Source organism: Pleurodeles waltl, chromosome 8 (assembly GCF_031143425.1).
Source record: "Pleurodeles waltl isolate 20211129_DDA chromosome 8, aPleWal1.hap1.20221129, whole genome shotgun sequence".
Lineage (NCBI taxonomy): Eukaryota > Metazoa > Chordata > Amphibia > Caudata > Salamandridae > Pleurodeles > Pleurodeles waltl.
Window position 1 is genome coordinate 577,681,194 of NC_090447.1, and position 25,602 is coordinate 577,706,795.

Genomic DNA, 25,602 nt, shown 5'->3' on the forward strand with positions numbered 1-25,602 from the left:
TAAGTACGACTCGATTGCCATGTTAAATAACTTGGGAAAATTTGGACATAAAGTGTCACCTTTGAAATTGCAGTACTGTCAGAAGTCAGTGAAATATTTGGGACACCAAATTGAGAAAGGGTCAAGGAGAATTTCCAGAGAAAGGATTACAATGATATTGTAGTGAAGTCCCCTGACTTCACAGAGAGATGTCAGAATGTTTCTGGAAATGGTAGGTTGTTGTCGTCAATGGATTCCAAATTTTGCTGAGATTGCCAAACCGTTGCAGCAGCTGACACATAAGGATGTTCCAGATCCCATTACCTTAGATAAGGATCAGATGAAGGCGTTCACTGAGTTGAGAGAGAGTTTGTGCAGGGCTCCAGCGTTGGGAATGCCTGATTACACGAAGCCATTCATATTGTTTTGTCATGAATGGGATGCTTGTTCTATGTCTGTCTTGACATAGGTCCATGGAGGTGCTTATCGTCCAGTAGCCTATTTTTCAGCTACCTTGGACCCAGTTGCAGCAGCCTTACCAGGTTGGTTGCCTGCAGTTACTGCAGTTAGTCAAAGCCTTTCACAGTGTGAGGGAGTAGTGATGGGATACCCTCTGACAGTAATGGTACCTCACTCTCTTGAGATCTTACTGACAAAGATAAAAACACAGTATTTGACTGGTGCCAGACTAACAAGGTGTGAGACAAGCATTCTAGGTGCTCCAAATGTAACATTGAAAAGATGTACAGTGCTGAACCTGGCAACATTACTTCCAAGTGGTACAGTTGAAATTGAAAAAGAGGAAGACATTGAGCATGATTGTCTTGAGGTAACTGAGTTGTGCACAAAACCAAGACCTGATGTCAGAGATACACGATTCGAAGAGAATTACCAAATTGTCTTTGTTGATGGCTCATGTCTCATAGGTGGTACAGGAAAATTGAGAGCAGGATATGCTGTGTGCACAATTACAGGTACTTTAAAAGCTTCTTGGCATTGATATGTATATTCTGCACAAGTAGCAGAATTGGTAGCTCTTGCTAGAGCATGTCATGTATCAGCAAGATTGAGCGTTACCATCTACACAGATAGCCAACATGGATTTGGAATTATCCATGATTTGGTCAATTGTGGTCGCAAAGAGATTTCCTAACCTCTACTGGTACACCAGTAAGAAATGGCGACAGAATAAAGGAGTTGCTGTATGCAATACAGTTACCTGAAGAAATTGCCTTGGTGAAATGCAGTGCACATCTAAAGTCACAAGACTACTTCTCACTAGGAAATGGATATGCGGATCAAGTCGCAAGGTTTTGCGCCTTGAACTGTATATCGTTCAAGGACAAGTGGGAACTGATGTCAGTAGAAGATAGTACATGTACAAGTTTTGCATTGAAAGTGATTGATAATTGGGAAGAATTGAAAACACTGCAAAATAATGTTGACCAAGAGGAGAAAAGACTTTGGTCTAAATTAGAATGTGTTCAAAGGCATGATGAGATATGAGTTTCTGAGGAAGGTCAGATGGTCCTGCCAAATAGTTTATTATAGCAAATGGCCAGGTATTATCATGGACAGGCACACATTGGGAGGGATGCAATGGTTCAGTTGTTCAAGATTGACTGGTTCAATCCTAAGTTTAGGCAGGCGGCAGAAGCAGTATGTCATCGCTGTATATTCTGTCAGTAGCTAAATGTGGGAAAAGGGACAGTGGTGAATTTTAGCCACATTGGAAGAGCAGGAGGTACATTCAGCAGAATGCAATTGGATTTCATTGAGATGCCTACGTGTGGAGGTTTGAAGTATGTGTTTGCATTTTTAGTCACTGGACTGAAGCATACCCCACAAGAAGGAATGACAGTCTCACAGTAGCAAAGTTGTTGCTCAGGGAGTTAATACCACATTTCAGGTTTCCAGTCTCTTTAGAATCAGATAGCGGAACTCACTTCAACAACGAGGTGATTAAACTCTTATGTGCAGCACTAAACATTGAGCAGAAGTTGCATTGTAGCTGCCCCCCTAAAGCATCAGGACTAGTGGAACAGATGAATTGTACTTTGAAATCCAGAATTGCTAAGATGTGTGCAGCCACAAACATGAAATGGCCAGATGTATTGCCTTTGGTGTTGATGGCGATGAGAAATACACCTGACAGGAAGACAGGACTGTCGCCCCACAAGATTCTCATGGGCAGAGCAATGAGATTACCAATAGTTCCAGCAAATGCACTTGTTAACATTACAGATGATATGGTGTTGGACTACTGCAAGGGTCTGGCTGATGTGTTTTGCTCTTTTTCTCAGCAGGTGCAGGCCACTACACTGCCACCCATCCATGATCCAGGGCACAATATGAGAGCCGGTGACTGGGTTGTTGCCTGAAAACATGTTCACAAGACGTATTTAGAGCCACGCTGGAAAGTGCCATACCAGGTGGTCTTGACAACTACGATAGCTGTGTAGTGTGCAGGACTCCCAAACTGGATTCATCCGAGTCATACAAAAAAAGTAGCATGTCCACAGGATCATGAAGAAGTGTTGTTGAGAGCACCAATGACAGTGAAACAGGTTGTCACACTCGAGCCAGATAAAAGAACCAAGAGAGCCTGAAATTGAACAAGAGCTTGTGGAAGATGGTTCTATTACCCCTATAAGAGACAAAAGTTAAGAATTACAGAAGGGTGCGGAAGCATCAATCTCCACAGATACAGCAGGAGAGCCTAGCTCTGCAGGGGTTCTCCCAGAAGCAAACAGTGCTGAGAAGTAAACAGAGCAGGTGCCAGACCTAGAGGGGGAAAGAGTTAAGACAGATCGAAGTGAAACTGATCCGACTCCTCCTAAGCCTGTTGCTGGTCCATCAAGAGAAAACACCATAGAAAAAGAGAAGGAGAAGAGTCCAATCTTGAAAAGAATATTAACAGAAGGATTGAGAAAAGGAGATAATTGGCCTGAATCGCTAGTAGAAAAACGAAAGGGAGTGGTCATAAATGAAACAATAGAGGAATAAGTAGTTACTGCGAGAAAAGAAGAATTGATTGAAGGAGAAATAAATAGTGATCTGAAGTTGAAAAGAAAGAGAATAGCAAGTCATCGTTACGCAGGTCCTGAATGGGCGTATGCAACTACAAATGAATGGCAACACGAGTTTATATCCTTTTGTTTTGATAGAGAGGTTCCAAGTCAGTATTTTGATGTGACCTGAGGGTGAACAAGGAGCTGAATTGTTGACTCAATCTGAAATACCTTAAGGAGACTGTTGAAAATAAACTGGAAGAGACATTGAAAGCCTGATTGATGTAAAACCCATATGTGACAAGCTGCTAATCGATTTTGACAAAGGAAAAGGGTTCCTGAATGTGAAACTGAGCTGTGAGAGAATAATTTTTCCTTATTTTTGATTTTTACTGCACTCATATAAGAGTTTCTTCTGCTTTCTAATTCTTTACAGATCATGGCTGAGATGAACTATCAAGTTAGGGATGCTAAGCGCTGTAAATTTATGAGCATTGGATTGGTGATTATGTGTGGGATTTTGTTTATTGTATTTATTGTATTGATTGCAGGTATGTCTGTTCTTGATGCCAAAGGAGCCAATCGTACTTCCACTCCTGAAACTACTACACTAATGGCTTTAGAGAGGTTTAAGTTAGATGAGAAGTATTCGCATGACTATACTAATGCTCAAAGAGAACTTTCTTCTAATGTCTTCTATTGCTTGTTAAGTGAATATGTTGAGACGATGGATGCAAGGTATTGTCTTGTGTGTACGCAAATTCTTTTGTCAGTAGAGGAAGGAGTTACGTACCACAGCCTTCGATTAATCCATGGAATAATCTGTAGTCTGCTACTAACAAGGTTCTATAATCAAGAGTATGTACAATATTTTTATTCTAACAACAGTTTGATGTTTTAATTTGTTCCTATTATTAGGTATTTGAGTAGAGTAGCTAAGGATCATGATCTAGTATTAGTTAGAGGATTCTTTGAGAAGACACTAACATTTGGAACTGAATACGCGCATAAAAATAACCTCTCATACTTGCTTACACCTTTTGAGAAAAGCTTTATAAGGCATACTGATGATAAGAGAAAAGCACTAAAGGAGAAATTAGAAAAAGGCTTAGAGAAAAGGATTTACAAGAATGATTATGCTTACACTGCAATTAAGACACAAAGAAAATTAGCATTGGATGCATTATTTGTAGGGAATCTTTGTATATATAGGCCAAAATCATGCACTGACACTATATTTGTGGGAACGAGTGAATGTAGGCATATGTTTTGGTTTCAGAGTAAACAGAATTTTATGTTGAATGGTCAGGATTCTGCGACTCCTGGTATCTATTATATTTGTGGACTTAATGCTTACTACCGTCTTCCAAGAGGATGGTATGGGACATGTTATTTGGGGATAACTTTCCCAAAGATTTATCAGATAGGTGACTTAAAGAATTTTCTGAAATTGACTGAATTACATCATAAGCGACAGAGGAGGGAATCTTCTGCTATTGTGGGAGATATATTTGGTGTGATGATTCCTTCACTGGGAGTCATCCTCAACTCAATCAAGATACAAAAGTTGTCTACTATTGTGGATAACATGCTGACAAATTTTACAGGGGCAATACTCCTGATAGATACAGAATTAGCTGCGGATAGAGCTATGACACTTCCGAATCGCCTTGCTTTAGACATCCTTCTAGCGAAGGATGGCGGGGTCTGTAAAATGATTAACTCTATGCATTGCTGCTCGCACATTTCTAACAATAGTAAAGAGATAAGAGACTTACTTATTAACCTGACTAACTCAAGTAAGGATTTGAAGGAATTGAAGGAACCTGGTGTTAGGGAAAAGGTTGGAAAGGGATTTGCTTCAGTGGGAAACTGGCGTAGTAACATTTGGAATGGGGTACTATTAAAAATCATACAGGGAATAATAATTGTGATTGCTTGCATAGTAGGATTATGGGGTACATGTAAATTGTGTCAAAAGATTACATTGAAAAGGTCTAAAAATAATCAGAGGAGGGAAGAACGAAACAGGGAAAGAATTTAAAGGGAAGATTTGAGAAGGAGACAAAATAATGAAGAAATTGAGCTATGAAAATATTAATGGGAAAATGACTGTGATGACATATTTAGTCATCAGAGGAGGGATTGCTGAAGCAGATATGTTAATTAAAGATATTAATAAGTGTTTATGCATTTTGAATAACGATAATAACATGTAGAAATAAATAATGTAGAGAATTAATGTGCACGTTTGAAAATGTGCCCTCGGAGAGCGGTCACCAAGATTCACAAATGTACTAATAAAATAAATAACATGTATGAAATATAGAAAATGTATTAAAAAATTTGTAGCAGAATATCATATTGAGATGTATAACATATGTTTTGCATTATATTGTAGAGTTAACTTAGCTGAAGTTGTGGCCTAGTTTTGCCAGGCCTCATGCAGAAGCCAAATTATTAGCTCAATGTAGGGAAGCTAATGTGCTGATCTGACCCTGAACTGCTTTTTGTTTACTAAAATCTGCTCAGCAAAAATGTTATGCGTGAACTGACGGACAGGAGATGATGGAATCATAAATGTATCAAGGACTGTGTAAACCAGACTAGATATACTTTCCCAGGACTCGAACAATGGACACACTGACTGGAGAAGAAGATGCAACATTTTTGATACCTGACGAGCCGGATGATGAGGACATTGTACAGTGAAATAATCGACAACTTGAGAACTGTGTAATATTAGAATTCATAGATTTGAAGAACTGAAATTATTGGATAGAGTTATAACTGGTGATTAACTGACCAATTAACATATTCATCGTTATTGGCTTCTGTTGAGGAATTAGAATGCATGTTTTCTCAAGTTCTGATTAGATTATGTTATTGGTGGTCACTAATGAATTAATCTTGAGTGAATTTAAATAAAGTTTGAATTAACTTCATGACTAAGTATTGTAACCAATAGGGAAATAAAATTGCTCAAACGTATATTGAGTTGTGGTTATTCATGAATGTTGATGTTAATAACTACTGATTAATGTTTTGCTTAGTGGTTATTGGGTTGTGTATTGAATAATGATGAGCATTGGTTACACCGTAGCTAGGATACTTCATGCGAATCAAAATGTTCATTGACCTATACGCGTTCCCTTGTAAGTTCACTTACTAAGGACCAGGCGCACTAGCACTCCTATTTCCACTCACTAAGGTAGTGGTAGGAATAATGTCAGTGAGTTAGCATTCTCTGTGCCTTTTCTTATGTAGCTCAAACAGTCCCAATCTCCCAGTGATGTCTAGTATGCATATATGCATTGAAAAAGGAGACTGATTTGGCCCATCTAAGTGGGTTAAGAAGCAAACATCATTCATTGCTATGCATTAGTAACTCCAAATCTAGTTATGTTTAGGAAATTAGGAACAGGGCTTAGGTTTAGGAAATTAGGAATAAATCAACTCAATACTAGAACTATAGGCATCTGATTTAGAAAATTATAATGCTGCTGCCTTTGCCTATCAACATTTTTTGGGGGAAATTAACTGTACCTCTCATCTATTTTTTATCTTTATTTCTTACATCAGCACCCCAGGGCAAGAGGTCTTCAAAGGTAGGTGAAGGGGCTGCCACCTCCAGTGCCATGGCGGGCAGAACTACCATCACCACCCGGGCTGTGGCAGCAGCTGATGTCTCTGCTGGCCCCAGTAAGATTATTTCCCTAATTTATACCTCTGCCCAGTATTAGAATATTTTTGCCTTGTTTATTTTTTTTATCATTTCTCCTTTTTTTATAAACCCTCTATCTTAGTTTTCTTAAATTCTTGTTATCCCTGCATTATTCTTTTTTCCTATGTTTCTCTGTTTCTTAACACAAAGTTTATTGCCTTTGCTAATGCCCTGACATTACATTATAATGAGCCACATGAAATAGTGATACTTTGCTATGATCACAGACATATAATGGGTATCCAGCCTGCTTAAGAAGCAATAAACATATCAGAAGTAACCTTATATGAACTTCACAACATCGTATTCCTCCCTATCCCCAGTAACTGTAATGTGTTGATTGAACAATAAAAATACAATTAATGAGCCTTGTGTGAGTTGGGTGTACTATTGTATAAATTGTGAGTCATTATCCAGACTCCCTTGTGAGGTAATGCTAGAGGTTGTCTACCTGTTTAGAGAGTTTATCCTTTGAGTGCAGATTAAAAGCCTGCACCATATTGGCTGTGTGTGACAAACTCAGAAATAAGGGTTGTTTCAATCGGGCCTGTCCACCAATGATATTGTCTTGTATAGTGCCTAAAGTCACCACTGGCCTCTTCCATTCCCTATGGCTCTGGATTTTGTGCCCACAATCTCTACACTAGTGTGTCCCATTCCAATGAGATGGGCTTTTCACGTAGTCCTCAGTACTCTTCCCTTCTCAGAGCCTCACTCTCAGAAAATCCCCATTGTAGAAACTCTTCCCACTAGTAGACTGTCTTGGGAGCTATTGGTGACTTCCAATGGGTCATACTCAAATGTTTGTCCAAGAGGAAAGACACGTCAGTAAATCGTTGTGTCACTTTAGGACCCTTGGGCCATGGAGATATTCCCAATATACATTGCTTTAAAGTATTCCATTGGTGTACATCAGTTAAGTCTGAGAAGGCTGTTGCAATCCCTCGCCAGTTATTAGTCAGAGAAGGGCATGCTCACAGCATATGTGTCAGGTCAGCTTCTTGTGTGTGACAAAGTGGGACCTGCGAGGAAGCAGCAGGGAATATTTTGTGGATCCAGTGAGGGGGGGGTCAGGTAAAGCCTGTGTAGTATTGAGAATTGTATACATTTAAATCTTGTGTTATGGGAAATTGTTTTGGTTATTCTAATAATCAAGTCCATTCCTTATCTGTAAGTTCCCTGGCTAGGTAAGTCTCCCATTTGGCTTTAAAGGAGTTAAGTGGAGACATAAGGTGTTCTCGCAGTCCCCGATATAGCCATCGTAATAGTTGCCTCCCGTGTCCCATAGTATGCAGTGCCTGAAGTAATTCATAGGTGATGGGTTCTTTATCGTCTGGTGTCCAATGTGTGCGTACATAGTAGAGAATTCTAGCACGTATCAAAAATATTGATTCTGGTAATCCATGAGTGGCAATGAAACCAGTATGTGTCATCAGGATGCCATCTATGAATAATGAGCCTACAGTCGCTACCCCAGCCTGCTCACAGGGGGTCAATTTGCGCATTGTTAGTGTGCCGGCAGAAGTGGGTAAGCCATGGAGTGGGATATTTAGGGAATATGGTTTCTTTGTGGCGGAATATCATATGGCCATTTTCCAGTAAGCTAGGACTATATGCAATAATAGGGAGCTGTTTTATGGTTTTGGTAGCTGCAGTTTGGTTAAACTAATTCTGAGGCACCCCCTTCCCCAAATGAGAATCAGTCAGTTTAGTATTCAAGTGTTTACACACTTTCACTGGAACTATCACTGCTAAATTTATGAAATGATACAGTAATCGTGGTAACATTACAATTTTCGCCAGAACGAGGTGACTTGCTAGCAATACAGGTAGAGTGGCCCAATAGGATACTTGAGATCTCAGCGCATTAATCATATGTATTTAGTTGCCCTCTAATAGGTCCGTGGGTCTCAGTGCACCTGTATCCCCAAATAGCGAAATGTAGCTGCTGCTGTTGTAAGTGTTCATCACCAAAACAGAGTGAGGGTTCTATTTAACTGTTAGTAAATGCGTACACGCAGGATTTGTTGCATTGACAAGCGGCTGAATAAGGGGAGCTGGTGGGTTATGTTCATTTTTTTCTTGCAGAGATCTTTAAAATCTAGAAGCATTTTGTCTGCATAAAGGGATATTTAGGCCCATATTTATTCTCTGTTTGCACCAGATCTGTGTCATTTTTTTTTTACGCAAATTTTGCGCAAACTCAACTCCATATTTATACTTTGGCGCTAGACCCATCCAGCGCCAAAGTTATGGAATTTGAGTAATTTTTTGTACGTGAAAACCTACCTTGCGCAACTGACATGCAAGGTAGGCATTCCCGTGCAAAAAATGTCTCTAAGGCATGTGCGCCTTCTTTATCCTCCTGCGTCATTTTGACGCAGAGGAGGAGGCGGGCCTTAAATAATGGTGCCCAGCCAGATTTGCGCTGGTTTTTAACGCCTGGGTAAGGGCAGGCGTTGAGGGACCTGTGGGCTCATTTCCATGGTGTCTGACCATGGAAGCAGTCCACAGGTACCTTTCCCTGCCCCCAGGGACACCCCCTGCCACCCTCGCCCACCCCTGGAGGACACCCATGGATGGGGGACCTATCTACGGTAAGTAGAGGTAAGTAATCTTTTTTTTTTAGGTGGCATAGCGGGGCCTAACTTGGGCACCCCTACATGCCACTGTGCCCCATGGCCATGCCCAGGGGGCAGAAGTCCCCTGGACATGGCCATTGGGCAGGGGGGCATGACTCCTGTCTTTGCTAAGACAGGAGTCATTTCCATGAGGGTTGTGTGTCAAAAAATGACGCTAGTCAGGTTAGAGTAATTTTTTTTACTCTAACCTGACTTGCACCATTCTTTGACGCACAACCCCTAGTCTTCCCTACGCTTCCGCTGCCCGGTTAGAGTAATTTATTTTGATGCTAACCAGCCCGCAGTGCCGGCTACCATCATTCATTAAATATGACGCCCAGCTTGCACGTTGGAATGGCGGTAGCCAGCGTCAAACTTTTTGACGCAAACTTGCGCTGGCGCAGGTTTGCGTCAAAAAGTATAAATATGGGCCTAAGTGTATTACGTGCTCTATTGGGATCCCATGATGGGGCACCTCTTGTTGAATCCACTGTGCAATTGGCTTGATTATCAGCATGAACAGTGGCATCCTTGTCGAGTGCCTCGAGACACCTGGTAGGAGATGGAGTTATGTAGTCCCATTTTGGCACCTGGTTGTAGGTGAATATTATAATTTTACCCAGTGGATATAATATGGAGATATCCCATTACACGCCAGAGATGAAAACAGATATTCTCAGCTCTGGGTGTTGAATGCTTGCTGGATATTTAAAGAAATGCAACCCGCATAGGAGTGGTCTTTGAAGGTCACAGGCATAACTCACAACAAGCGTCATATATTCAAGGAAGTGTGGCGTTGGGGAGCAAACCCATTTTGATCTATGTGTATCAATTGCAGGAGTTAATGGTGTCATCTGTTGGCAAGGATTTTACTAAGAATTTTATATTTAGTTTTCAGCAATAACAGTGGCCTATATGAAGATAAATTGGTGGGTAATTTATGCGGTTCTAATAAGGATGTTACAATGGCCTCCCTTGTTGAGGTGGTAACGTACCTTGTTTAAGGGATGAATTATAGAGTTTCTCTAAGTGTGGCACCAATTTCAAAGCATATGTGGAGTAGAATTCAACAAGAATTCCATCTGACCCAGGGGGTTATTACAACTTTGGAGGAGGTGTTAATCCGTCCCAAATGTGAGTTCCATAGGATATAATGGACTCGTAATACGGCTGGTGGTATATCCGTCACTTTACCGTCACTTTTGGGACGGATTAACACCTCCTCCAAAGTTGAAATAACCCCCCCAGTGTTTTATTGTGGGCTAAATCTTTGAAGGCACCACAGATTTAATTTGCTATGATGGGTCAGCAAGCTCTTTTTGTGCTGTAGTATGAACCTTAGGCAAAGCCCCTCAGCAGGGAAATTCGGATAGTTATATTGGGTCGGGAGACAGTGGAGCCTTATATAATGATCACAGAACTCTGTATTTATCCCTAATTGTGTCACCACCAGTTCCTGTGTGGGCATGTTGATCATTCATATTGGAGCTGGAGATGGTTCCGCTCGTGTTAAATGTGAATCTATGCTCTATGTTACAAATGGGATCTTTGGTTGGCAGTTAGGTTACCCCCTGTCCAAGCAAGGACCTTCACTCTAGTCAGGGCAAAGGAGAAACACACCTGGTTAGCCGCCCCACTCACCTCCTTGGTAGCTTGGCACCAGCAGGCAGGCTTAACTCAGAAGCAATGTGTAAAGTATTTGTACCAACACACACAGTAATACAGTGAAAACACTACAAAATGGACACCACACCATTTTAGAAAAATAGGCAATACTTATCTAAATCAAACAAGTCCAAACGACAAAACACCAACATAAACAAGTTAAAATATGGATTTTCAAAACAATAAGGGGGTCATTCTGACCTCGGTGGTAAAAGGCTCTTACCGCCGGTCAGAAGACCGCCATCATACCGCCGCGGCAAACCGCCACGGTCATTCTGACCCACAACTGCCAAACCGCCAAAAACCCGACATCCACTGAAGGCCGCCTCATCAGCGGTCAGCGATAAGCTGGAGATGACCAAACCTCCACCGTCACGCCAACACAAACACACCCATGCCATTACGACCCACGAATCCACGCGGCGGTCTTTCAACCGCGGTATTCCATTGGCGGGACACACCGCTGCGCTCAAAATACACACACCTTTACAAAACACAGCCACATTGGACAATTCGAAATACACACACCTGATACACATACAAACAACACTCCCACACACCCAACACAATATAAAACACACACCCACATCACCCACAAACCCCCACAAATCGAAATTCAGAGACAAGGCGCAATACACAGAGAGAGAGCACAGGGAACGCAAACCACAACACACACAGGAACCCAACATCATCACCCACACCACATCTACGCACAAAACACCACACACCACCACACTCATCACCACAAACACCACCCCACACCTCATCCACACCACCCCATGGCACCCCAAAGACACCCCAGGTTCTCGGACCAAGAACTCAGGGTCATGGTGGAGGAAATAATTAGGGTAGAGCCCCAGCTCTTCGGCACACAGGTGCAGCACACCACAATAGCCAGGAAGGCAGAGCTATGGCAAAGGATCGTCGACAGGGTCAACGCTGTGGGACAGCATCCCAGAAATCGGGAAGACATCCGAAAGCGCTGGAACGACCTACGGGGGAAGGTGCGGTCGATGGTGTCAAGACACAACATCGCTGTGCAGAAGACTGGCGGCGGACCCCCACCCACTCCACCCGAATTCACAGCATGGGAGCAAGAGGTCTTGAACATCCTGCATCCTGAGGGCCTCGCTGGAGTAGGCGGAGGTATGGACTCTGGTAAATCTAATCTCAACTACTTCACCCCCGCCACCCACCAGCATGCCAACCCACACCCCCACCCTCACCCCCCAGCACACATACTCCCTGTTAATGTCTCACCAGCACAACCCACCCAACCCAACCCCAACCCCTGAATGCCAACACAAACCATGGACGCCCATCACCTAAGCATGACCACTGCACATACCCATCCCCCCCACAAACCAAACTCACAGCTCCTCCCACATGGGACTGCCAGCACTGGGGGACAAGGGCACCCACAAATCGCACGCCATGGCACACACAAAATCAATAACCATACTATTTTACCCCTGCAGGGCCCGAACACCAACACACCGGCCAGGAGGGTCCAGATGTGTCCATCCCACCCCCAGAACAGGCCCCCAGTGATGACAGCAGCTCTGTCGACCTAGAACCTGATGACCAGCCCGGACCATCGGGGACCTCTGGACAGTCGGTTACCCTCAGTCAGCCACAGGCCACAGCAGACCTACCCCCCTCTGGAAATACCAGCACAGCACCCACCCAGCGGGCCCATGCTTCTGTCCCAGGACAGGTCAAGCAGCGGTGTGTCTACCAGTACAGGGCACCCAGGGTAACCCACAACCCCAACAACAACAGGGACCTGGGGCACTGGTAGTGGGCACACCGTCCAGGGGACAGAGGCCCAGGAACAAAGAGGAACTGGGAGGGCTGCTGTGCGACAGAGGGAGGACAGGCCTAGGGAACCCACTGTCCAAGAGGCCCTCACCACCATCATGGGAGCGTACCACCACTCCCAAGAGATGATGGCGACGGTCCTGGCCAGGTTCCAGGAGATCCAGGCCATGCAGGAGGGCCAGTACATGGGGTTCCGGGAAGAACTGCGAAGCATCAGTTCCGCAATGGGTACAATCGTGGTGGCACTCAACCAGATTGTCACCACATTGCGGGACCATGTGGCCCCCCAAAGGGCCCCTGCCACTAGCATGGAGGAAGAACAGCCCACCACCTCCGCCGGCGCTAGTGGTCAGGAGGCCCCAACACAACAGCAACGGCCCACCCGGACCCCACCCCCTGCAGAACAAGAACCACCCCGCAAGAAAGGCCTGAGATCTAGGAAGAAGACAGAGTAGGATGTCAAGACCCCCGCCATGCACGGAAACCCATGGATGCCATCCCACTGTCCCACTTGTTCACCCTGTCCAACCTTGAACTGCCCCTGTTCCACCTTCCACAGGCATATGGACAATGGACCTGTAGGAACGACAGTCTGGACACTGCCATGGACATGCCTCCACCATCACCCATCACCCTTTTTGAACTATACACCTATTTGAAAACTTCAATAAACACAAATATTGCACAAAAACCAACTGGATTCTGCTATCTATTTATTTAAACCAAATGTATTCGATATAACCAACAAAACATTTCTAGTTACATTGTGATGACAACATACCAGTGTCACACAGAGGTAGTCCATGGGGAAAAAAACCAGAGGGCACTCCGTGGGGATCAGATCACTGTAATAGGAAGTGTTATACACAACTAAGTTACCATACATTGGGGTGAAAGGTCAGACAGTAGAGAGCCACTACAGTTACAGATATAATACAAAGCAGGAGTAGATTATTACCTGTGTGTCACTGGAAATACTGCAGTACCACTCTGTCCCTGTTGTCTGTGTCGTCCTCTTCGTCTTCCTCCTCTTCACTCTCCGCAGGCTCCACAGCGGCCACAACACCACCATTTGGACCATCCTCCTGCAGGAAAGGCACCTGGCATCGCAAAGACAGGTTGTGAAGCATGCAGCAGGCCATGATGATATGACACACCTTCCTTGGTGAGTACATTAGGGATCCACCAGTCATATGCAGGCACCTAAACCTGGCCTTCAGGAGGCCGAAGGTCCGCTCAATCACCCTCCTGGTACGCCCATGGGCCTCATTGTACCGTTCCTCTGCCCTGGTCCTGGGATTCCTCACTGGGGTCAATAGCCAAGGCAGGTTTGAGTAACCAGAGTCACCAATTAGCCACACACGCTGTCTCTGTAGCTGTTCCATCACATAAGGGATGCTGCTATTTAGCATGATGTACGCGTCATGCACTGACCCTGGGAACTTGGCATTTAAATGGGAGATGTACTGGTCAGCCAAACAGACCACCTGGACATTCATCGAATGATAATTTTTTCGGTTCCTGTACACCTGCTCATCGTCTTTTGGGGGAACCAAAGCCACATGGGTACCATCAATGGCACCAATGATATTGGGAATGTGTCCAAGGGCATAGAAATCACCCTTCACTGTAGGCAAGTCACCCACCTCAGGGAAAATGATGTAGCTCCGCATGTATTTCATCAGGGCAGACAACACTCTGGACAACACCTTTGAAAACATAGGCTGAGACATCCCAGATGAAATGGCCACGGTAGTTTGAAATGATCCACTGGGAAACAAATGCAGTACTGACTGCACCTGCACTAGAGGCGGAATCCCTGTGGGTTGGCGGATGGGTGACATCAGGTCTGGCTCCAGCTGGGCACACAGTTCCTGTATAGTGGCACGGTTGAGTCTGTAGGTGAGTATGACGTGTCTTTCTTCCATTGCCGACAGGTCCACCAGCGGTCTGTACACGGGAAGATTCCTCCGTCTCCTCGCAAGTCCCAGCGGACGATGCCTAGGAAGGACAACATGGAGCACAGAGTGAAGCAACCCACAGGTAAGTGCCCACAGCATGCACAGTACACGAATCTCTCGGGATTGAATGGCTAGTATGATTGTCGGTGCAAGGCCTAGCCATGTGTGACGCAGTAGGAATTAAGCCATGTGGGCCCTTGAAATGGCGGCTGCCTGACCTGTGAAGTGTGACAATGTGAAGTGAGGTCATTGCGCAAGCGTGGCACACCGTGGCGGTAGGCGGTCGCAGTACGCGGCGCAAAGGCGCATTGGACAACATTGAACCCTGTGGGTTTCAGGAGCCAATGGCGGTGAGCTCCGGCGGTCGCGGTACGCACCGCCGCGGTACCAACCGCTGCGGCCGTAACCGCCATTTTCTCTCTGCTTGATCACACGAGACCTGAGCATCCACAGGAGAGGACCTATACTGCAAGTGCTGCTGTGACCTCGGTCTGGAAGTGACAATGGCTGCTGCGACTGGGGAAAGGGCCCCCGCCTTCAGTTCCGAGGAGTTGGAGAAGCTCGTGGACGGGGTCCTCCCCCAGTATGCGCTACTCTACGGGCCTCCAGACCAACAGGTGAGTACACGGGGGGCAATGCATAGTGCCCAATGCCTGGGTTGAGTGGGGAGGATGTACGATGGAGGGGAGGGCAGCGAATGACGAATGCATGGCACGACAGATGAGAGCATGTGCCACATGGCAAGGTTGGGAAGGGGGGGCCACTCACATCGAGCATGCTGAAAAGTGATGATGTCTCTCTTCCCCCCCTGTACATGTCACATAGGTCAGCGCCCATCAGAAGATTGACATTTGGCGTGCCATCGCCAAGGACGTCCGAGCCCTGGGGGTCCACAACAGAAGGGGCACCCACTGCCGCAAGAGGTGGGAGGACATCCGCCGCGGGAGCAGGAAGACCGCGGAGGCTCTGCTGGGGATGGCCTCCCAACCTAGGAGGGGTGCCAGTCGTACCTTGACCCTCCTGATGTCCCGGATCCTGGCGGTGGCCTATCCCGATTTAGATGGGCGCTTGAGGACATCACAGCAGTCACAAGGGGGTGAGTACCAGCACATTCAGCTATTTTGCGTGCAGTGGAGGTGCCTGGGTGGGGGAGGAGGGCTGTGGGTATCCCTAGGCCAAAGCGATTTCTGTAGGATAGGCCCGTCCGTGAGGTATGGTCCTGTGCCCCCGCCCCCCACCTCTGTAGGGTGCCTAGTAACGCGATTCATGGACCAGTGTATACTGTGTGGGCAGTTGTCGCCCATAGGCTTGTAGGGCATGTCCCAGTGAATGAGTAGTGTACCCCAAGTGCGCAGCGTAGTGCAGGGGGCTTCTGTGTCTGTCCTCTCCGCCAACGGTGTCCCCAATGCATGCACTCAACTTGTCCTTATGTTTTCCACCCCCCCCCCATTTGCTTTGTTTTTCTGTGAATGTGTGCATTATCATCATCAGGCGGAGGAGAAGTGGCATCGGCGCAAGAGGGAGCTGCATCTCACATGGCCCCGGAGGGCCATGCAACGGACTCCGACATGACCAGTGAGATGGAGGGCGAGGGGGGCTCCACCACAGGGACCCGTGGAGACGTCAGCGACACCGACACGTCCTTGGAAGGGAGCTCCCTTGCGGTGGCGGCAACATCCGTGCCCACGATCCTACAGGTACAGCGGCCACCCAGCGCACCATCTCCGCCCTCCCAGCAGCCCCTCGGCCTTCGGCCCGTGCCCGCAATGCCAGGAAGCCGGCCATCTCCTTCGCCCCAGGCACCTCAGGCCCTGCCCCAGTCACCCCTGCTGCCCTCAGTGAGGAGGTCATTGACCTCCTGAGGACCATCATTGTTGGGCAGTCTACCCTTTTGAATGCCATCCAGGGTGTGGAGAGGGAGGTGCATCAAAGCAATGCCTACCTGGAGGGCCTTCATTCGGGTCAGGCTGCCCATCAACGATCGTTCAACGCTCTGGCCTCAGCACTGATGGCAGCGATTGTCCCTGTCTCCAGCCTCCCTCTTCTGACTCCCTCCACCCAGTCCCACTCCCCTGTTCCTCTGCCTATCCCATCCACACCTACAGACCAGCCTGCACACACCTCAACACCCAAGGGCAGCTCATCCAGACATAAGCACCACAGGACACACAAGCATTCACCCAAGCAACATCCAGATGCAGACATGCCAATAGTCACTACCTCCTCTGTGTCCCCCACCTCCTCGTCTCCCTCCTCCCTCCCTGTGACGTATCCACACACACCTGCAAGCACACCACCATCAGCCATTGCACCCATCACCAGCACACCCTCTAGACCAGTCCGCACACGTGCAGTCACCACCCCCACTGCCATGTACACGTCCCCTGTGTCCTCTCCCAGTGTGTCTGTCACCCCCGCTTCCCAACCACACAAACGCAGGCAGGCACCCAAACAACAGCCATCCACCTCACGTCAGCCTCCTGCCCAAGCACCTGCACCCAAAGACAGCACACTTGACTCTCCTACAACCACATCCTCTTCCTCCACTCCCATACCCACTCCAGCTACCCTTCCCATGGCTCCAAAGAAAATGTTCTTCTCTAAACTTGACCTCTTTTCCTCACCTGACCCACCCCCTCCATCCCGTAAGAGTTCCACAAACACCTCAGCCACCACCAGCCCAGCAACTCCCAAGAACGTTGTGCCTGGTTTTTGGAGTCCGCCCTTTCCTTGGGCTGGGACATCGTCCAGCAGCAAAGGCACAGCCAGCCCCCCCCCCCGGGAAGAGGAGCAAAAAACTGAAGGGCAGGCGCGACAGGCCTGATACGCCTGCCCCCAAGGAGGGGAGCCTTGCACCGTCACCTGCCACATCGGGTAAGGGAGCCAAGGGCCACGGACAGTCTGCCAAGGAGGGCAAGGGCAGCAAGGAGCAAAAGGCAGGGAGCAGCCGACCTGGCCATGAGGGCCCCACCAGCCCCATTCCGGGGGTATCGGAGGAGACCCAGGGCCCCAGGACTCCATCACAGGAGGGCCGCGCAACGGAAAGGTCCGATGCAGACTGAGCGGCAAGTATTGGCCAGGTGTGGTTCACTGGAAACACAAGACAGGCACCGCTGAACAGGGCCCCGCCTTCTCAAGCACCGCTGAACAGGGCCCCGCCGTGAGAAGCACCGCTGAACAAGGGCCAGCCAAGACAGGCACCGCTGAACAGGGCCCCGCCGTGAGAAGCACCGCTGAACAGGTCCCCGCCGCCTCAAGCACCGCTGAACAGGGCCCCGCCGTGAGAAGCACCGCTGAACAAGGGCCAGCCAAGACAGGCACCGCTAAACAGGGCCCCGCCGTGAGAAGCACCGCTGAACAAGGGCCAGCCAAGACAGGCACCGCTGAACAGGGCCCCGCCGTGAGAAGCACCGCTGAACAGGGACCCGCCGTCTCAAGCACCGCTGAACAGGGCCCCGCCGTGAGAAGCACCGCTGAACAGGGCCCCGCCGTGAGAAGCACCGCTGAACAGGGGCCAGCCGAGACAGGCACTGCTGAACAGGGCCCCGCCGTGAGAAGCACCGCTGAACAGGGCCCCGCCGTCTCAAGCACCGCTGAACAGGGCCCCGCCGTGAGAAGCACCGCTGAACAGGGGCCAGCCAAGACAGGCACCGCTGAACAGGGCCCCGCCGTCTCAAGCACCGCTCCGCTGGGCCCTTCCTGTCAAGCACCGCTCCGCTGTGCCCTTCCTGTCAAGCACCGCTCCGCTGGGCCCTTCCTGTCAAGCACCACTCCGCTGGGCCCTTCCTGTCAAGCACCGCTCCACTGGGCCCTTCCTGTCAAGCACCGCTCCTCTGGGCCCTTCCTGTCAAGCACCGCTCCGCTGGGCACCGCCGTCTCAAGCACCGCTCCGCTGGGCCCTTCCTGTCAAGCACCGCTCCGCTGGTCACCGCCGTCTAAAGCACCGCTCCGCTGGGCCCTTCCTGTCAAGCACCGCTCCGCTGGGCCCTTCCTGTCAAGCACCGCTCCTCTGGGCACCGCCGTTTCAAGCACCGCTCCGCTGGGCCCTTCCTGTCAAGCACCGCTGGCCCATTGGCAGTCCCGGTTCTGTGTCGGGCAGGCCTTCACGACGCACTCTGCCCACCATGCCTCCTCCATGACCAGTGGTCTCTGTAATCCACCTGATGGACTGTGGCTTTGCACTCCCCAGGATGGCACAGTGGGCAATCCACCCACTGTAGAGACTTGTGAGACTGTGACTTTGCACTCCCCAGGATGGCACAGTGGGCAATCCACCCACTGTAGAGACTTGTGAGACTGTGGCTTTGCACTCCCCAGGATGTAACAGTGGGCAATCCACCCACTGTAGAGACTTGTGAGACTGTGGCTTTGCACTCCCCAGGATTTCACAGTGGGCAATCCACCCACTGTAGAGACTTGTGAGACTGTGGCTTTGCACTCCCCAGGATGGCACAGTGGGCATGGAGGGCGTTCGTGGATCTGGCGTCGTGGACTCATGTGTCTGAGGTGCCCCCCCTTCCCTTCCCCCTGAGGTGCCTGTTTTTTATTTTTGTGATGCCCCAGCAGTGTTCTCTCCAATGGACACGATCTCGTGTGTGGGCTTTGCCCATGTGTTGCTGCACATTGGCCCACGGACATTTGGACTTTGAAAGACTGGGCAGGACTTTTGCTACTTGTATGGATATAGTTCTAGATGTGTATTAATTCTTCATATATTGCTAAGGTCGCTATACTTTATTGTTGCAATAATATAGTTCTACTTTTACATTCATTGCCTTTTGTCTTTGCTTTTTGGGGGGGTTTGGGGGTGTCACTCTGACTTTTTTATCTGCATAGGTGTGTAGGTATTTCGGTGGGGGTGAGGGTGGGGGTGGGTGTGTGGTGTATGTGTGTGCCCGTAACCTTTCCTCCTCCCCCCTCCCCTGTGTCGTAGGTGCAGTACTCACCGTTGTCGTCTGCGGCGAGGTTCGTGATCCTGGAAGAAGAGCAGGAAGGCAATGGCTGGGAGGATGTGGAGTTCGGGTTCCATGCTGTTCCAATTCCGCGTGGAGTGTGTCGAGGTAAGCGTTTTCCATTGGAGATGTCTGTTTCCGCCGTGTTTTTATCGGCGGGGCTCCCGCCCCGGAAAAGGTGGCGGATTGGTGAGTCGTGATAGGGTGGGCGGTACATTGTCTGCCGCCTGCCTGTTGGCGGTGACCGCTGCGCTGTTTGTTTGTACCGCCGTGGCAGTCGGAGTGTTAATGCGGCGGCTTGTGTTGGCGGTTCCCGCCAGGGTCAGAATTCAATTTTTTTGGCCGCCAGCCTGTTGGCGGGTTGGCCGCCACTTCAACACTGACCGCGAGGTTCAGAATGACCCCCTAAGAGTCTTACTCCATAGAAAACGATTGCACAAAGTACCTGGTTAGCATCAAAAATAAAGCCGCACGGGTGAGCGTGCATCAGAAAAGGCTGCGATGCATCAATTCCTTCCTCACAATGGAGGCCGTGTGTCGTTTCTTCACCGGTCGGGTCGGAGATGCATAATTTTTCTCCCTCACAATAGAGCGATGTGTCAATTTACAGATGGGACACCTCGGATCCACATAGAGTAGGGTTGACTTTGACAACCAGGGGCGATGAGTGGAAAATCCTTTTGCACAGTGTTAGAAATCCGCGCTGTGTGGGGTTTCATTGTTACCAGCAGCTGCAAGTGGGTTTTGCACGTCGTTTCTCCACCTGCGATGTGTCAATCTCCGAGTCGCGATGCAGGTGGAGCGTCAATTTTAGCCGTGAAGCCGGCGGTGCATTGTTTATCAGCCGCATTGCAGATAGTGCATTGCAAATTCCTCTCTTTATAAACTGGGTGGATCCTACATCACAGGTGGTGGACTGAAGTGGTCCCTACGGTCCTGACGTCAAACTTTGGTGGAGGTAAGAGGTCCCCCACACGCAACTCAGTACCCCGTGCACCGCTTGTTTTGCAGTTGCCAAGGCTTGTTGGCATCTGTCCAAAAAGTTCTTCTTACATCTTGCAGCTCTGGCCCCCAGCACTCTATCCTGCGATGTACATCTTCCTGAGTGGTTCTCCAGCGGCGTGTCAGTCTTTGTGGTAGTGCTGTGTGGGCATCTTCTTGCACCTCCTTTGTCCCCGTGCTGTGGGACTCCTGTGCATGCTGCCTGGTCTTCTGTGGGCTCTCTGAGTTGATAAGAGCCCCCTTTGCCTCTTCCTCCTGGGTACAGTCCACCTCTCCCTTCTGTTCCCGAGCAGTACCTTTTTCCGCTATCCGCGAGATTTGAGTGTGCCAAGACTCGTTGGCGCATTTCAGCTACGCAAATCAGACGGCAATCCGCCATCTGCTGTGGGGCATTTTCTGCACCAACCAGGAACCCAACTAGGTCTTCTTGGGTGCAGTACTGACTGTTGTTCTTCACCAGTGGTTCTTCATTTGCACCTTCATCTGGCTTTGCAGGTGCCCCTGTTCTCACTGGACTCTTCTGTGCTTCTTGGACTTGGTCCCCTTCTTCCACAGGTCTTCAGGTCCAGGAATCCACTGTTGGTGTCTTGCAGTCTCTTCTGGTTCTTGCATAATCTTCTTTCTTGTGTTTCTGTGTGTTCTGGGAAAATTACTGTGTTTTACTCCTGCTTTCCTGGGCACTGGAGTGAGTTCTAGTACTTAGCTTTGATGTTTTCTAGTACTCCCAGTGACCCTCTACACACTACACTTGCCTAGGTGGGAAACCGACATTCGCATTCCACTTTTTTAGTATATGGTTTGTGTTCCCCCAGGCCTATTTCTAACTATTGTGATTTTCATTAATTGCACTGTTTTCTAACTGTTGTTATGCACATTTCTGCATACTAGTGTATAAAATTTGTGTATTAGTTACCACCTAAGGGAGTATAGTCTCTATGGTATTTCTGGCATTTGTGTCACTAAAATAAAGTACCTTTATTTTTGTAACACTGAGGGGGTCATTCTGACTCCGCCGCCCGCCAAAGTACCGCCGTCAGAATACCGCTGCGCGGTCAAAAGACCGCAGCGGTAATTCTGAGTTTCCCGCTGGGCGGGCGGGCGACCGCCAGAAGGCCGCCCGCCCGCCCAGCGGGAAACCCCCTTCCACAAGGATGCCGGCTCCGAATGGAGCCGGCGGAGTGGAAAGGGTGCGACGGGTGCAGTTGCACCCGTCACGATTTTCAGTGTCTGCTATGCAGACACTGAAAATCTTGGTGGGGCCCTGTTAGGGGGCCCTGCAGTGCCCATGCCATTGGCATGGGCACTGCAGGGCCCCCCAGGGGCCCCACGACACCCGTTACCGCCAACCAGGTTCCGGCGGTCAAAACCGCCAGAACCAGGCTGGCGGTAAAGGGGTCGGAATCTCCATGGCGGCGCTGCCTGCAGCGCCGCCATGGAGGATTCCTCAGGCCAGGGGAAAACCGGCGGGAAACCGCCGGTTTCCCTTTTCTGACCGCGGCTTTACCGCCGCGGTCAGAATTGGCCTGGATGCACCGCCAGCCTGTTGGCGGTGCATCCGCGGTCCCCGGCCCTGGCGGACCATGACCGCCAGGGTCGGAATGACCCCCTGAGTGTTTCCTTTAATGTGTGTTTCCTTTAATGTGTGACTACAGTGGTATTGCATGAGCTTTGCGTGTCTCCTAGATAAGCCTTGGCTGCTCAGCTACAGCTACCTCTAGAGATCCTGGCTTCTAGACACTGCCTACATTTCACTAATAAGGGAGAAATGGACCTGGTATTGTCACGTAGGCTCTCATCATTCTAATGAGACTACTGGATTTGAGCTGCAGATTTGCCTGCGGTGTGGGATACTGAGTCAAACCCACTACAGGTGACACCTGTCACCGTAACCTGGGTTTCTTGTTCCGGCTAACTAGCAGTGCCTCATCTCTACCCAAGAGCAGGGATGATTGGGCAGCTGAGCACATGACACAATTGACTCCTCAGGGAAATCGTGGTCAATCAGATCTCATCCGTTTCTCTCAGTTACATTAATCTCACATGTACAAGGACAAGTAGAGGCAGTATATATTTCAACAAGGTTTTAATTAAGCAACTGCATCTTAGATAATAAAGCATGTACTGCAATAACCAGGACAATAAAGCATGACAGGATTAAAGTTGTGACAAGGAGAGTGAAGCATAGAAATAACACTACCATATTGTCACTAGAGTCATTAAAATAATTCCTACCTAGGCTATGTTAGAGCACAGCATGTTAATCTCTAGTTCTGCCCTACAGGTTCCCCTGGAAAGATATCATCCCCCATACCTGAGCAAAGGTGTGAAGTCTGCATAATCAGCTGTAGCGAAGCGTTCAGCAATCAGCATACTTTCGTGGTCATCTGGCTGGAATCTCCCTCTATCTTGTATGGGACAGGAAAGTGTTTTTATAATAAAAGAGCTGGTATTCTGAGAAAATGTCCCTACGTAAGGATGTGTATGTTTCTATGAATCCCAGAGACAAAGCATTACCTTGTTTACCGGCACCCTATCTTACTGCAGCCTTGAGAGAAGCACAGAGTGAACAAAATGTCTTGTTTAAAAACGCAGTGGTCGAATAATGAAAAGAACAACTAGATAGAGAGAAATAGAACAAGACCACAAATGTGGCTATTGTTAAAATATTAAAAAAAGCTGAATAAAATATATCTAGGGTAAAGGGCACAGCTGCAGACCTGGTCTTGCTAAATTAACATGCATGGGGCTATATCTAAAATGGCTGCACAAAAGTATAAGGTGTAAGTACTATAGGTACCCATTACAAACCAGGCCAGCCTCCTTCCTACAGGATTTGCTAATGCAACCCATTCACCAAGATTATCCTACAACCCGAGCCTTCGCTCCCTGTCCATTATGTTTGTACCATGGTGGTGGTTCGGAGTTAATTGTGCTCCAGTTGTTCTTCAGCTGACAGAAACCCCAGCAGGGTGTTAGTATAGAAGCATCTTGTTGTATCTAAGTTAACAGTGTGTTTGATGCTGCTGGGAGACAGAGGATTGAAACAGGAACTCGGCCCGGGTCGGGAGCTCTGTGATTATGCGACCACCATCTTGGGCTGTCAGCCATGCCCCCTTTTTCTGCTTCATTAGTAGGCTTTCCCTTTCATCTTATAAATCCTGTGGTATTGTAAGACAGATTTTTGGTACTCTACTGTGAAGATTGAAAGGCTCAAGTAAGCTATTATTTGCCATGCATGTTTGTTGAGAAAGCTTTCTTTTTCTTGCTCATGCTCAAACAGTTAAAACAAGAGAGTGGCCACGGTCATGGTGAACCCTCCAATGTCGTATCATCATTCATTTATATGATACACCAGCAATATACCAGTTTCCATGACAGTGCAGCATGGCAGAAAAGTATGAGGTCCCATTGCATTTGCCAAACAAACCTTATGCCCTTTATTCCACCCCTACATTGTGCTTCAATGATTCAGAGTGCTCATACCTCTGCCCTTCATTAAGAAACATTTTTGGTTGGATTGACTACCTGACTTTTCTAACATTTTCAACAAACAAGGTGATAGTTTTAATAGAAGATGTTGCTAAACAAACTGTAGTGACGTATTTGTTAGAAATCAGGTCTTTAGTTGGAAGGGGTATGTACCCTGGTCCAAGTAGGGATCAAAATCCTAATCAGGGTAAGTCACAACACAATCCAAATCATAAGAAACAGAAAGGGAGCACCCTGCCTCACACTTCAGCATGCAGTCAGCCTCAGTGCATCATGGTAAATGCAGTACAAGTTTGTTTCTTGATCCATAAAGAAAACTAAAGTTTTTTAACCTTAGTAGGTGCAGCAAGTGCTGTAAATCTCTGGGCACGTGTTTCTGAGTAAGCACTTCATCAGCAGAGAGCAGCTCTGTCTGTGGGGTTGCTGGGAATGCTGCCAAGAGTCCTCTCAGGTTTGTGTACCACTCACTGGCATGCAGGTGCTTCAACCAGAGCTCGTCAGCTCGCTGACTCAAGTGAGTCTTCTTAAACAGAAAAACCAGAAAGGGAGCACCCTGCCACACACTCCACTATGCAGTCAGCCCCTGTGCATCATGGTAAATGCAGTACACATTTGTTTTTTATCCATAAAGTAAACTAACGTTTTTCACCTTAATAGGTGCAGCAAGTGCTGTAAATCTCTTGTCACATGTTTTTTGGGTGAGCCCTTCATCAGCAGAGAGCATCTTTGTGTGTGGGGTTGCTGGAAATGCTGCCAAAAGTCCTCTCAGGTGTGTGTACCACTCACTGGCATGTAGGTGCTTCAACCAGAGCTCGTCAGCTTGATGGCTCAAGGGAGCCTTCTCAAACAAAACAAAACAAAACAGTATGAGAGCACCCTGCCTCACACTCCAGCATGCAGTCATCCCCAGTGCATCATGGTAAATGCAGAATAAGTTCATTTTTTATCCATAAAGTAAACTAAAATGTTTCACCTTAGTAGGTACAGCAAGTGCTGTAAATCTCTATACCATGTTTCTGGGTAAGTTCTTTATCAGCAGAGAGCAGCGTTGTCTATGGGGTTGCTGGAAATGCTGCCAAAAACCCTCTCAGGTTTGTGTACCACTCACATGTATGCAGGTGCTTCAACCAGAGCTCGTCATCTCGGTGGCTCAAGGGAGCCTTCATAAACAGAAAAACCAGAAAGGGAGAACCCTGACTCACACTCCAGGGGCTACTTATGTGGATGGCTCAATCAGGGCTGCAGGCCCACTAGTAGCATTTAATATACCGACCCTGGGCACAATCTGCGGCTGCTTCAGTTATTGTGGAATTTACAAAGTTTTCAATGCGTTACAAATCGTCATCAAGTTTTGTTTCCCAGTGCCCACCCAGTAAC